Source organism: Papaver somniferum, chromosome 9 (assembly GCF_003573695.1).
Source record: "Papaver somniferum cultivar HN1 chromosome 9, ASM357369v1, whole genome shotgun sequence".
NCBI classification, from domain to species: domain Eukaryota; kingdom Viridiplantae; phylum Streptophyta; class Magnoliopsida; order Ranunculales; family Papaveraceae; genus Papaver; species Papaver somniferum.
The window spans coordinates 89,005,325-89,021,530 of record NC_039366.1 but is presented as its reverse complement, the minus strand read 5'-3'; positions in this window follow the sequence as shown (position 1 = coordinate 89,021,530).

The following is a 16,206-nucleotide window of genomic DNA, read 5'->3' as shown; positions in this document are numbered from 1 at the left end:
GTTAATATGAAATGTTCATATGGTTAACCTTTTGGGTTACTATGTTGAACCAACATACACGTACACGTTTGGGCATGGTTTTCGCAAACCCAGTAAACGTCTACCCAAGTGTGTGTGACAAATTAAGTTTTTGATCTAACGGTTGAGAAATATTAGCTTGAATCTAAATCAGGTTTTCATCTAACGGTGAATATGGATTGCTTTGTAACTAAGGTAAAACCCTGATTTGAAGGTTATATAAAGGAGACATCTAACATTGTGCAAAACTAATCCCCACACGCATGTGTGATACTAGTGCGCTCGCTAGAGTCGATTCTCCATTAACCTTTGGTTTTCTTCTCTAAAACCAGGTGAACGACTTAAAGACTTCATTGGGATTGTGAAGCCATGCCGATACTACTTTTATCGTAGTTATGTGATCTGATCTTGCATCTTCTGTCGTACGAGTACAATCTTTGATTGGCTTGAGATCGTGAGAGTTCTCCGATATGCAAGATAAAGAAGTCACAAACAACTTCATCTCACTGTTTGTGATTCCTCGACAAACCGCCTGTGTAGTCAGGAAGGATTGTAGAGAGGTGATTGATTAATCTAGGTTGTTCTTCGGGAATATAAGACCGGATTATCAATTGGTTTCTGTTCACCTTGATTTTATATCTTAAGACGGAACAAAACCTAGGGTTTATTTGTGGGAGACAGATATATCCTTTGATAGAATTTTATGTGTGAGACAGATTTGTTTATTATCAAGTCTGCGATTTTGGGTTGCAGCAACTCTTGGTTGTGGGTGAGATCAGCTAAGGGAATCAAGTGCGCAGTATCCTGCTGGGATCAGAGGCGTAGGAGTACAACTGTACCTTGGATCGGTGGGAGACTGATTGGGGTTCAACTATAGTCCAGTCCAAAGTTAGCTTGGAGTAGGCTAGTGTCTGTAGCGGCTTAATACAGTGTGTATTCAATCTGGACTAGGTCCCTGGGTTTTTCTGCATTTGCAGTTTCCTCGTTAACAAAACTTCTGGTGTCTGTGTTATTTCTTTTTGCATTATATTTTATATAATTGAAATAATACAGGTTGTGCGTTCGTGATCATCAATTGGAAATCCAACCTTTGGTTGTTGATTGATATTGATTGATCCTTAGACATTGGTCTTTGGTACCGTCCAAGTTATTCATTGTATTTGATAAAGACTCGCTATTGTTTTTAGCTTGAGTAAAAATCAAATCAAGAGAGATATATTAACTCCTTGAGATACTTTTATCTAGATTGAGTCTGACTGTCTAGTTGATTCTCTAGCAAAGTATTTCGGAGATAGTCCATACAGATTGCTAAGCGAAATATTGGGTGGTTTTGTTAGACCCCCGCTTTTTCATGTTGTTTCATTAGAAATCGTTTTGAGTAACAAAATCTAACATATCGTATTTGTTTCTACAGTGGTCGAGGGCTCACCGCCAATATGAGGCAGTTAATGGGAAAGATTTTCAACAAAATGATAGCTATCGCATCTTAGAAAATACTACCTATGATTTTGACCGATACGAATAAGGGTTTATTTTAATTGTTATGATCTATCTTATCAATGTAATGAAATATGTATGCTTTTCCGATTCAATAAATGAAAAACCATTTTAGTCAATTTTGTTTTATTTTTGTTCCATTTCTCAAAAGAAATAGTTTCATATTTTTTCAAGTATTTTCAGCCAGGTTTTAATGCAAAACGACCTAAGCCGTTTTGACCATAAAAACTGAAAATTCAAATTTACGGTTTGAATAACGGGCCACGACCGAACCGTAATTGATATATCGGTTTGGAAGCTGGTTTCTCGGTTGAGATTTAACAGTTTACGGCATGATATTCTTGCCGTTAACCGCGATTCCCATAATTACAGATACTTACGACTGGTAAACCCAGCTGTTACTATGGTTGATTTTATAAATTTTGTAGTCGTATTCGATCAAATTTTTCACTTTCCATTTATCAATAATGTTACCATTACATAATTTGGCTAGGCCACTTTACATTCAATAGTTATACCCAAATGCAAAAAATAAAACATGGAGTAATACACTTAAATAGTCAAGGTTGGTTGTAAATCTCAACAAACTCTCTCGTGATCCAATAACATTTCTCATGCTCAAATTCTTTGCGACGTATAACTTGGTAACGGCCAAGAGCCCAGGCGACCTAAAAAACAAATCAAAATAAAGTTACTATTTTATTCAAAACTTACTTGATTAGAAAACATTTGCACATATTCACTCTATTGAAAAGGGACATTTCGGGACTCATCGCCTTCACCCGTGCTAATTGCACCCTAAAAAATTCCATTTCATCGTAAATCTCCTTAAACCTATCCTTTATTTGGTTCATCGATTTTCCATTTTGATTATCATTTATGGCCACAAAGACCATAAATATACGGTTTAATTGAGAATCATCACTTTCTCCCGCGTTAATGCCTTGACTTTCGTCATGCTTTCTCACTGTGAGCGTCGCTCTAACGATTATCATATCTTCTTCGGTGGTGTACGGAGTAACCATGTTTGTTCCTTCTTTTGCAACAATTGTGAGAGAGAGATAGAGAGGGAGTGTGTTTTATGTGAAAATTTAGATTGGAGAAGGGTTATTTTATAGCAAAAAATGACCCAGCGGCTAGTTTTTTCAAAAACTAGTCGTTCCTCAAAAAGCTCAACGCATTAACTCAATGCAGTTGGAGAATCATGGCTAGGAAACATATAATCTTATGGCTGATATTCGGAGTTTACGGCTTGGTATTTCAATTTTTCCAGGCCGTATATGGTGGTTACGGCTTGGTAGTTTCATGTTTCCAGGCCGTAAATGAGTTACGGGCTGGTTTTTTAATGTTTCCTGGCTGCAAATTCATTTGTGATACTTCTGTTCGATTTTCGGCCAGGAAATATTAAAAAACCACCCCGTAACTCATTTACGGCTGAGACGCATTCAAAACGACTGGGAAGTTCTGGGAAGGTTCAGATTTACGGCCTGGAAACATGAAACTACCAAGCCGTAACCACCATATACGGCCTACAAAAATTGAAATACCAAGCCGTAAACCCCCAATATCGGCCAAAAGATTATATATATCCTGGCCGTAATTCTCCAACTGCATTGAGTTAATGCGTTGAGTTTTTTGAGGAACGGCTAGTTTTTGAAAAAACTAGACGTTGGGTCATTTTATAGGAAAAAAGATGACCCTTCTCCAATCAAAATTTTCACACAAAACACACTCCCTCTCTATCTCTCTCACAATTGTAGCAAAAAAACAAAAAAAAACATGGTTACTCGCTACACCACTGAAGAAGATGTTGCAATCGTCAGAGCGTGGATGACGGTATCAAAGCATTTCGAAGATACACTCATTTTCATAGATAAAACCTCAGAGGCTTTTTGGATCAGTGTGCGAATTTTTTTGCGGGTTAGATAGAAATCGTAACGGAAGATCGATGAAACTCATTATGAAAATATTCGAGCAGATCTTTCCACAATTGGAAGCCTTCAAAGACGAAATGAAAGCCGTAAAGGAAAACAATCTCAATATGCCACGTGCACAAAGAGTAAGTTTGTCAATAATTGGCCCATCAAAAATTGTTTTATATAAAACCGATTTAAAATTGTTTTGTTTTTTCCGTTGGAGATGGCCGAAGCTGAATATGAGGATGTGCATGGAAAGAAGTTTGAACCTCATGCTTGCAATCATTTCTTGAAAGAAAGTATCTACGGTGACTTCTTCCACTACCATGTAATGAAAGCTTACGCTATGAAATATGTATTCCTTTTCGTTTCACAGAAAAATGTATGGTTTTTCCCTTCCTTGGTTCCCAAAAATGGCACAATTATATAAGACCAAAGAAACATTCATTCAGACAATTCCGGTTGGGAAGCAATACACAACCCATCCATTTGTCAAACGACGTCTGGGAAAACTTTCTAACCCAACCGACATAAGCCATAACGGCTGGGAAAACTTTCCAACCTAACCGAGATAAGCCAGAGCGGCTGGGAAAACTTTCCAACCCAACCGACATATATCATAATGGCTGGGAAAACTATCCAACCCGACCGACACAGAACTTCACGGCTGGGAAAATTTTACAATCCGACCGACACAAAACTTCACGTCTGGGAAACTAATAGAACGGCTGGGAACCTATGGTTACGGTTGGGAATTCCCAGACGATTTTGAAAAATTTCCTTATTTTCTACAGATACAGAACAATTAACGGCTAGAAAAGTCCCAACCGTGATAGTTATTTTCCGGTTGGGAGTTCTTTGAGCCTCAACCGTTTCTACACGTTTACGGCTAGGTCAAAAAGAACTCCTAGCCGTAATTCTCCCAAAACCAGTTTTCCTACACCCTAAATTCTTCAATCTTACCTATTAAACCGATTTAAAGGAATGGTGGGTTTTTGAATTCTTAGCATTCTGGAGGATTTAATTTTGTTTGGACAGATTCATTCACCTAATCTTCAATTTGTGGTTCAACACCTTCATAAACAATAGAATCATAACAAGTCTATGATAATCCAAATCGTCCTGATTTTGTCATATTGAGAATAAATCTTACTCCCTCCGTTCCTTTTTAATAGGCTAGTTTTGTTTTTAGAGAAAATTAAGGAAATTAAGAGAACTAATCATTGGACGTTGTCCTCATAACACTTGTCAATAAAATAAATGAAGTGAAATGATCCCCATGACACTTGTCAGTAAAAGAAGTATAGTGAAATGGTCCACGTGACACTTGTCATCAAAAGAAGTTAAGAGAAAAGTGGCCCCAGAAAACTAAAGTAACATTTGACTTTCCCAATTAGGAAACTGACCTATTTTTTTGAAACATTTATTTTAGGAAACCAGCCTATTAAAAAGGAACTGAGAGAATAATAAACATTTTTGAAAATCGATGGAAATTTGATAAAAAAAAAAATCAAGGTTTTGTTTGATTTTGAGAAGAAGAAGAAGAAGAAGAAGAAGAAGGGTTAGGTGAATTAACTATGGTTTAGAAATTTAATTTAGTTTTGATTTTAGGTATGATAGCGGTCAAGGGTATATTTGACTTTTCATAGGAATTAGGTCCCCTTATCCCCCTAAGGATGTTAGATAGAATATAAAGCCCCCAAATTCCAAAAACTTTAAGCCCCAATAATAGAGTTCTTTCAAAAGGAAGAGATGATTTATAGAAGATCTCATATAGACACTATCCTATGATATTTGTTCTATTATTTTTTCTCTCTTTAGAGTTCAAGTGACGATGAATTTGAAGTTAATATCTTGATGATTTATAGACGATCTCATATAGACACTATCCTATGATGTTTGTTCTATTTTTTTCTTTTTAGAGTCCAAATGACGATGAATTTGAAGTTAATATCTCGATGATATGTTCCTCTAATTAAAAACACTAGATTCCTACCAAAAATGAGCTTTAGATGAATTTGAAGTTAATATCTTGATGATATGTTCCTCCAATTAAAAACACTAGATTCCTACCAAAAATGAGCATAGTTCGAAAAGCTAAAGGTTAGATATTAATTATATTTTATAAAAGGAAAAGTAAATCCTTTCAATAAAAGGTACTTTTTTATGGAAATAAAACAATATTAGAAATTCCACGAACAAAAAAAAGCCGAAATAGGAATGGGACTTGATATTATTCGACTTGATATCCTGCAGTACCTCAACATGACATGAGCATGAAAGAGGTTCAAGATATGATATTACTAATTTTACCATCTACCGATTTTAATTTTAATTGTTAATTTTTAAAGGTTGATTTTCAAAGTAGTAAATGGTGATGTTAAATCGCTCCTTCCCATAATAATCCAATTCACATTCCCTTTTTTTTTTTGATTTATTTTCGATAAGGTGACATGAGCATGAAAGAGGTTCAAGACATGATATTATTAATTTTACCATCTACCGATTTTAATTATAATTGTTAATTTTTAAAAGTTGATTTTTAAAGTAGTAAATGGTGATGTTAAATCGCTCCTTCCCATAATAATCCAATTCACATTCCCTTATTTTATGTTAATTTATTTTCCTGATAACAGATTAAAGGTATCAAGTTCAATGCACATCTGATCTTGAGTTTCTTCCTTCTTTTTTTAATTTTGTAAATTAGAAATTCATCAGAAAGACTAACCTAAAACATCGGTAGCATCAATTATAAAATTAGTATAGTCATCTAATTGCCTAATACAAAAGGGTGGGTGGTAGGGATGCCAATGCGTACACTGTAATTGGACCCATTGACAATATTGCTACATGGCAGGTAGAACTATTAGGAACCGATGAGTTTTCGGGTCATAACGGGTATTGCCCGCCGGATATGCAGATATTTGTCTTTTTGTTTGTTATATTTACCTAAAATACGACGATTTCGCTTAGTTTTTTTTTTCTTTTTTCATTTATTTTTTAATATTTAATCATAACTAGAACATTTAGAAGATTTGACATTAGTTTTTAAAAAAAAAAATTATTAGTTTCATAACCGATAATATCATAACCGATGGGTACTTGATCCTTTTAACGGGTCCGATTCCGGAACCATTAATATAGAAACCGGACCCTAAACCATTAGAACCTAAAACCAAATAAAATAATTGGATATGGTTCCTGATAGTATATTACCGGACCCGTTTGTACCCTAGTTTCCAAATTAAGATTACAAACGTATAATTTAACTTGTTTGGCTAGAGTATTTGCCACAATATTGTGTGATATGCGCACAAAAGAAAACCCCAAAAATTGGACAAACGTCCACAATCCTCTTTATCTCTTCTATTATCTTTTGTAAAATAACTTTACTTTGTTGGTTATAGTATTAGATTTTCCATTCAAGTTTGTAGCTATTATTATCAAGGCATTGAAACCAGTTTTCCAAAGGTTAATTAAGTTCCGTCCATGATGTCAAATAACTTATTCCAAACTCTCAAATGAGAATCCAAATAAGATAATATTTGGGCACTTGAAATGGGATCACATTTCATACAAATTGGAGAATTACGACATGCCAAAACCAGTGGAGAATCCAGAACAAATATTTAGTTGGGGCATGTTTTATTTTTGAAAATCATAACATATTAATGATGACCCAGGGAATGAATCTAAAACTACAATTCTTCTTTGGGATGCTGTCGGAAGAAGAGTTCTTCTGACTTTGCTAGCTCTGTAGTCAGGGATTGGGATATTTTTTTTTAGTATAATGTAGGTTTTCCTTTCGTATTTTCTATGGTAGACCCTGTGAATTCTTTGTTTCTAATATATCATCTCTTTTCTGATAAAAAAAAACTTATAAGCATATTATTTAATAGAAAATTACTTTGGAAAAAATACTAGAACTAGTCAGACAACCTGGTACCATGTTTGCCAATATCTAAGGGAATCTAATAAGAGACCAAATATTCAATCTACCTAAATTAAAAGAAAGTTGTGGTACAACAGGTTCTTGATTAAATTTCGACTGCTCGAAGTGGGTCAGAAAGATAGTCAAAGGATATCTCGAGCAGGGCATTCGTCTGTCTTGTTCACTAATTGCATATATAGGTATAGTTGTTACTACATCTCAAGTGTTGTTACTTCATCTTAAGTTCTCATGCCAGAAGTTAAATTGAGCGTCGAAAAAATGTAGTTTAATTGCTTACTTGCTAGAGTCAGGTCTGAAGGAACTGTCTTTTATAAAAGAAGGAGAATGAAAGCTACTTTCTTGTTCGAAAAGGAAGAGATTCGACTGAATGAAGAAAATCCTATACGTTGCTATATAACTAAAATAAAATACTGTGAGGTTTATTCAAAGTAGAAATGAATTTTCATCACAATCCTCTCAAAAATAGTCATGCCTAACGCATGAGAGGCATTCACTATCTCGGATAATTTGTGATTAAATCAAACGAATCTTCACCATCCATACAAAGATTAATCCATTCAGAAGTTACGATTTGAGCCTTGCTTCTTTGTTTGCAGTATTCCATTCAAATACGGTTTCCAAGATATCACAAGCTTGTTTCGACGTAGTGCACGTAGAAATATGATATTTAAGATCTTGGCTTATGGCATGGATGATAGCATTCTATCCATCATGCTTAGCATTATTAATAATTTCATCATCGCTAAAAGTAGATATGTCTTTCGCAACAGTTGTTTAATTTTCCTCGATAAACCGTTAGAAAATCATACCCCTTTATGACAAGAACCCGTATTTTGAAATCACGAGCTTGTAAGAAGAAACGAATAATTATTTTCCATCATAAGTAATTTATTTTATCAAAGGATAGTGGTACGTTTATAGAGATTGCACTTTTGTCCATAGATTCATGCCGCCACAAATGGCACCTCTCATGGCCGACCAGCCATACCATACCTTGTTGCCTGTCGGCCCCTCTTTTCCACTGGCCAATCAAATTGCTCCAAAGACGCAGCCTACACTTTTAATTAAACATGGTAGTTGGTTGGTCGACGTGCTTAGTTTGTTAAGAAATTGAATCTAGACTGTCCATGCCAATATTAAAATGATCACGGTCATCCAACTTGGCTGGCCGATTTATCAAGCTTAGCCTCCTCCTGGCGTGGCCAAACAAGCTCCACGATATTCACCGGTGGGCCCACTTCTGTTCCAGCCAATCGGAGCTCTTCTAGCCTGCAGGTAGCATCCATGATCGCTAGCCATAGTAGGTTAGTCACGCTGTTGAAAAAAGGTATTAAACGAGTTAAGACTGGCCATGACAGTCTCAAATCCATCGTGGTCGTCCAACTTAGCCAGCCTAATTGTATGGCTTAGATTTTATTTTAGGCGACCAGTGAAGTGCTGGTATGCTCACCGGCGACTCGCCTTTAGCCTTGGCCAATCACGTTGCTCACAACCTGCCAACCACATATCAAATCGATCATCTAAAGAAGGTTGGTCACACGGCTTTAAAAGCCTTGAATTCAACTAACGTCAGCACGCGGCTGTCGCAAAACGATCTTGGTCGTCCAAGTTGGCCAGAAAAATTTAAAAGGTGTTTTCCTGCTCTGATACCAATTGAAAAGGAGAGGGTACCAAGTACACCACCAAATTTTTTTTTCGGCAACCTGTATGGACAAAACCTAATACAATTACAAGTATACCAACTTAATGAACCTTGAACAATATGTATATGGAGTTTATATCTGTTTCTCTTTACAATAAAAAAGTCAAGACAACAAAGTCCGTGAACCTGGTTTTATAGAAGAGTACTTGGACGATCTCAAAAATCAATATCCAAGATCAATCAAGTCGTATCCAAATAGTTGAATCTTAATTCTTCCAAGTATGAAACTTGTTATCTATCTTTCAAGATACAAATTCTACAAGATCGGGTCTCATAATTGATTATAATTAAGATGGACTTATCTACTGGAATTGATTATGTATTACTTGAGTTGTTCCGATTATAATGATAGAATAATATAATTCAGAAAGGGAGAAACACAAGATACTAAATATTTTGATAATGAGGAAAAATGCAACCGCAGAAAAACCCCAGGACCTTGTCCAGATTTGAACACCGAACTGTATTAACTCGCAAGTGTTGTTATAGTTAGAGCATAGCTCGGTCAACCTCGCATGCGTTGCTATCTCAATCATGTTTGTCAATGTTAGTGATCAAAACTATGAGTCTTGATTTCTAGCCTACATAGCTAAGCCTCGGACTAGGATAGGAAAAGTGTAGTTAAGCTCAAGGACTTCATGGCGATTCATCATACAACGACGAAGATCTATACAAGGAACCGTGGAACTTCATCAACAAAAAGGTATGTGGAGACTTGAAATTATCTATCAATCAAAGTCTATCTATTCCATATCCTACTTCTTATGAGACAAAAGTCGTATGCTATATAGACTAAATCATACACACTTGACATTTCGAGCTGAGCATTCATTACTTATCTTTTATCTCGAAATCGTGTGTTGGTAAAGCGTTTCGCTTTGATCAGGTCTATCTTCACCTAGTGACGAAAGTCATGAAAGTTTCAATCACTTTGAGAATTGCTCTGACGTGAATCGGTCTGTGAATAACGGCTACATAACGTCCTCTGAGAATGTCTCAATGATTGAAATGAGAGTTTAGATTACATAACCATGTATTCCTTGAACTTAAGTTTTCGAACTTTGTTGATCAAGAGAAATCGGGAGGATTGTGGAATTGGCTTGCCAAGTCCGCGAACCCAGTCCGCAGACTCAGTCCGCGAACTGTCGGAAGTTCTCGACCGAGAATTTCTGCTGGATTTTCCAAAACTCATTTGTGTGCTTAGTCTGCAAACTCAGTCGCGAACTGGCGAAAGTCTCTTTGCCGAGATTTTCTGATGATTTTGGAAAACTCCACCGGTTGTCTTAAGTCTGTAAACTTGTTTGTGAGCTTAAGTGGTTATGATCTAAAGATGTGCTCTGAACATGAATCTTAAATTACTAAGGAATGCTTTATGCAAACCGTGGCTATAAAGTTCATGAGATGATTCAATCGAATCGAATCATCTTTGTTTCAATTGTGTCTTGTGTAGTTACATAAGATCTCATAGAAATTGAACAACTCTCTAACTAGTTCATTTGAGTCAATTGAACTAGTTATGGTGAAGAAGAACAAGGTTAATATGAAATGCTCATATGGTTGACCTTTTGGGTTACTATGTTGAACCAACATGAACGTACACCTTTGGGCATGGTTTTCACGAAGCCAGTAAACGTTTACCCAAGTGTGTGTGACAAGCTAAGTTTTCCATCTAACGGTTGAGAAATATTAGCTTGAATCTAAATCAGGTTTTCATCTAACGATGAATAAGGATTGCTTTGTAACTAAGGCAAAACCCTGATTTGAAGGCTATATAAAGGAGACATCTAGCATTGAGCAAACCTAATCCCCACACGTATGTGTGCTACTAGTGCGCTCGCTAGAGTCGATCTCCATTAACCTTTGATTTTCTTCTCTAAAATCAGGTTAACGACTTAAAGACTTCATTGGGATTGTGAAGCCAGACTGATACTACTTTATCGTAGTTGTGTGATCTGATCTTGCATCTTCTATCGTACGAGTACAATCGATTGATTGGCTTGAGATCGCGAGAGTTCTCTGATAGGAAATATAAAGAAGTCACAAACATCTTCGTCTCACTGTTTGTGATTCCTCGACAATCCGCCTGTGTAGTCAGGAAGGATTGTAAAGAGGTGATTGATTAATCTAGGCTGTTCTTCGGGAATATAAGACCGGATTATCAATTGGTTCCTGTTCACCTTGATTTTATATCTTAAGATGGAACAAAACCTAGGGTTTATCTGTGGGAGAAAAATTCATCCTTTGATAGACTTTTCTGTGTGAGACAGATCTGTTTATTATCAAGTCTGTGATTTTGAGTTACAACAACTCTTGGTTGTGGGTGAGATCAGCTAAGGGAATCAAGTGCGCAGTATCCTGCTGGGATCAGAGGCGTAGGAGTACAACTGTATCTTGTATCAGTGGGAGATTGATAGGGGTTCAACTATAGTCCAGTCTGAAGTTAGCTTGGAGTAGGCTAGTGTCTGTAGCGGCTTAATACAGTGTGCATTCAATCTGGACTAGGTCCCGGGGTTTTTCTGCATTTGCGGTTTCCTCGTTATCAAAATTTCTGGTGTCTGTGTTATTTCTTTTCCGCATTATATTTTATATAATTGAAATAATGCACGTTGTGCGTTCGTGATCATCAATTGGAAATCCAACCTTTGGCTGTTGATTGATATTGTTTGATCCTTGGACATTGGTCTTTGGTACCGTCCAAGTTATCTCTCTTTGATAAAGACTCGCAGATTTCTATTTGCTTGAGTAAAGATCAAATCGAGAGATTGAGATATAAGCTCTTTGATATATCTTTTTATTGATTCAGTCTGACTGTCTAGTTGATTCTCATACAAAGTATATTGGAGTTTGTCTATACAGATTGCTAAGCGAAATATTGGGTGGTGTTGTTAGACCCCCGCTTTTTCAATTGGTATCAGAGCAGGCAAACACGTTTAAGACCTAATAAGTTTGTGTTTGTAGGGATCTGACTCTATGGACAGAGGTGCTATCTCTATTAACGTACCACCAGTCTTCGATGGCTCCAATTACTTGTGGTGAATAATTGTTATGCGAGCTTTTCTTCAATCGCGTGATTTTCAATCATGGGTATATGTGGTGAATGGTTATGATGCGCCCGTTGTTGCAGCTGGAAACGGAACTGTTCCCAAGAGTATTGGTGAATATAATGATGCCGAGATTCTTGTTGCAAAGCAGAATTCTGAAGGGTTAAATGCTATCATACATGCCATTTCCCCAAGTCTTCAACACCATGTGTCTAATTGCACTAGGTCTAAAGATGCTTGAGATATCTTAGAAACCGTATTTGAAGGAAACACCAGTGAAAAGGAAGATAGGATTCAAAGTTTTAATTCCGGTTGGGAGAACCTTCAAATGGCAGATGAAAAAATATTTGAAGAAGTTCAATCACAAAGTGTCTGAAATTGTTAATGCATCTTTTGCATTGGGTAAGACTATTCCTGAAAAGGACATTGTGATGAAAATTCTCAGATCGCTGTCATCTAGATACGAGTCTAAGAAGCATGCCATCGTTGAAGGAAATAACCTTAATAATCTTTCCAGAAACACCTTGGTTGGGAAGCCAAAGATCTTTGATCATGAGCATACATCCAAAGTCGGTAAGGATGTTGCTTTTAAAGCACAGAAGAGCACTAAATTACTTTCCAAAGGTAAAAGTGTTCATGTCTCTGAGGATGATCAGTCTGAGAATGATTTTTCAGATGAAGACCTTGACAAGTCGGTCTCCTTGATCACAAGACAGTTTAGGGATCTTCTGTTGAAGAGAAGTAGACGGTTTTCGAGAGACAAACCTAGGTCATCAGACAAACCTCGCGGTCGCATACCTCCTAAAAACAGGGATGTTGACGAGGCTGATGACGAGGACATGCCTCAGTGCTTTAAGTGTAAAGGTTTTGACCATTTTGCTAACGAATGCCCAAATCGTAGAAAATACACTGGGAACAAAGGTCTAGCCGTAACACTTGATGAAATGTATGAAACCTATGATTCAGATGAAGATAGGAAATCAAGTGTAGGGATCCTTGGTGAAAACATCGATTTTGATACTTGTAGCAATACATATATTAACCTCAATGGGTTCGGAGAAGAAGGAAACCCAATCAGGATGGAAGATTCTCTAACTGGAAACCCTGTCAGTAATGTTTCAGAATCTACTGTATGTCTAGCTGCTTGCACATATCAGATGCCTGAATACTATCCAAGTTCGACGTGCTCGTGTTGTTCGATGAAGGGACACAGACTATCAAGGTGTTACAAATACAAGCACCAAACAAGGCACGCCAGCAAACTCCAACGAAGAACAGACCGATTAGCAAGAAAGCTGAAACTTTCTTAGAAGACCGCTGAGGTATGTAGGATCTTATCTTCGTCTTAGAATTTGGTTTCCAGGGATAGAGTAAGACCATTAGAAAAGAAAGTATGGTCGAATCGTTCTGATAGACAGATTTCTGAAGATTCCTCTATTGAGGAAAATGGTGGACAAATTGTTGTTCACCACAGCACAAACTAATTGTGTTGTTTTGGAAATCTTGTCTCATGTGCCTGTTCAAAAGAGACAAGATCATGAACGTACATGCTTTAGGAAAGAAGTATTTTCTTAGGTTTGTTGTTTTCTGTCTATCAAAGAAAGGGTTAATATCGACAATTATACTCTTCATAGGGTTTGGAGTTGAACGACCACGAACCTGTTTATAAGTTTTGAACCCTACATTCCTTTTTCCTCCTTGATATCCTTTTTATCTCAAGACTGCTTACGAGATTGTGAATTCCATCCACAAAAATCAGTTGGTATAACTGTTCTTTAAGCATTGTGTCCATGGAGAGAAAAGATGTCAATATGATTGTTAAGCAATCAATCAAGGAAAAAGAGAAATCTCCTGGTTCTAGGTCCTTTAAAAGAAAGAGGACAAGAAAACCAAGGGTTGTACCTTCTAACTCTCAGAAGTTTTCCGATGTTCTTGATGAGTTGAAGGAAGTAAGAAAGGAGATTCGTGAAATAAAGGCTTTTGTGTCAAAGTCCTTAGAAATTCAGAGAGCCCTGGTACGACATAATCAATCAAGACAGTTCGTGATATAAACTCCTATCTTCGCGAACCGCATGTTCCAATGGATGTTGACAACAAGGATTTCGGGAATGATGCTGAATTTCTCAAAGGCATTGTCGCTTAGGATGTCTTCTTTTTGGATTAGTTGGAAGAATAACTAGTGCTTTGAATAGCGATGATTGTGACTACACATAGCTATTTTTGTTTTCATCTTCTTATGTTATTTTTTAGGTTTATTGGTATTAAATTCTAAAAATATTTGGAGGATGATGTTATTGCAGTATTTTAATGGTTTGATATATTGCAATATTTTTATGGGATATGTATTGTTTGCGTCCGTGAAATTTAAGGTCCCATATTGCGGTCAAAAGTAAAGTCGTTCATGAGTTGGTATTCATATTGATGAAAGGACGAATGGACTTTTGACAATTATAAAAGTTATGCCTATGCAGTCATGTATTTGATGGAAAATAGGATAAAATCTTTTGTGTGACAAGGATAAAGTCTATTATATCGTTATGATGGAAAATAGAATAGATCCTTGTATGTTATCCACGGTATTGATCTTCATTGATCCATTTTGTTGTGTATTACCGTGAAGGCTCCATTGTGTGTCTTATGTTGAGCACGATACGACTAAGTCGATTTCTTATTGATTTGGTTGGTTGTTCCATGAGATGCTATGTGTCGAGCGTTAGGAACTAAATTAATCAACTAGTTTGGTTATTTAGTTTGTACTCCATAAATTTTCTTTCTTATGTTGAGTACATGTACCGTTAAGGTTGTCATACTCTATGATGAACTTAGTCGGGGTTCCATAAGTTCTCTTATATTGAGCCCAAAATAATTAAATTGATTACTTCGATGATTAGTTTGGTTGTTTGTATTCCAATTGGATTAATTATAGGTTCTCTTGTAATTAATCTAGTTGAGTTTTCATATATTCCACAAGTTCTTGTGTTGATTATATGAACGGCTACACTATCATTTTCTATTGGTTAATGTAGTCGTACATTCCGTAAGGTTTTCCTTATGTTGAGTATTTAAACGGTTAAGTTAGTCATCTCCATATGATTGACTTAGTCGTAGCTCCGTAAGTTTACTTATGTTGAGCACCTTCAATTAAATTGACCACTTTTTTGGTTTGATTGAGTTGCGTATTCCAATTGAATTAATCATGGGTCTACTTGTGATTAATTTGGTTGAGTTTTGGATATAGAAAATCATTCCTATGGTTTTCGGTGTCCAAATTAAAAATCCTTCTTTTCTTTCGAAATTAAGGTCGCTCTTGTTGTTCTTTCGGGAATGACATCAAATGGGGGAGAGTTCTTTTGAACTTGTGCTTAATGGTAATATCTTGCGGGGAGTGCGGCTGTGGAATTTTATAGGGGTTATCTTGTATCTTAAAACTCCTTGATGAATGCATTTAGCTTCGGCTTTATGATTGCATCTAAATTAAGTTGGTATGTATTTTTCTTTTAGTCTATGAAATGTCTCTTGTGGAAATTTCATTATGATTCCGTTCTTGTACCTTTGCCAATTTTATTGACAAAAAGGGGGAGAAATATTGTAGTTCACACTACAAATACATATGGTTTTCGGATCATTGTGTAAGGGGGAGTGGTTTCCATGATCGAGATGGAGTATTGACTAAGGGGGAGTGATACATATCACCATAGTATTATTGTTAAAGTCGTGATACAATTGGACTTTGATGTTACATAATAGTACTATGACACTGTATAATAATGATCGAGAATCTCGATTTCTCTCATTGTTATAGCTACGGATCTTCAACAACGGTGATGCTAAACTTACAACCTTTGGGATCATTGGAGTACTTGGAAGGACGAAGATTTCAGGGAACGTTGAAGATTAGACTATGGAATAGGAGCCACTAAAGTTTATCTTTTTTGTATTCCATATGTATTAATAGTTTTGTCACTAAAATTGACAAAGGGGGAGATTGTTAGAGCATAGCTCGGTCAACCTCGCATGCGTTGCTATCTCAAGCATGTTTGTCAATGTTAGTGATCAAAACTATGAGTCTTGATTTCTAGC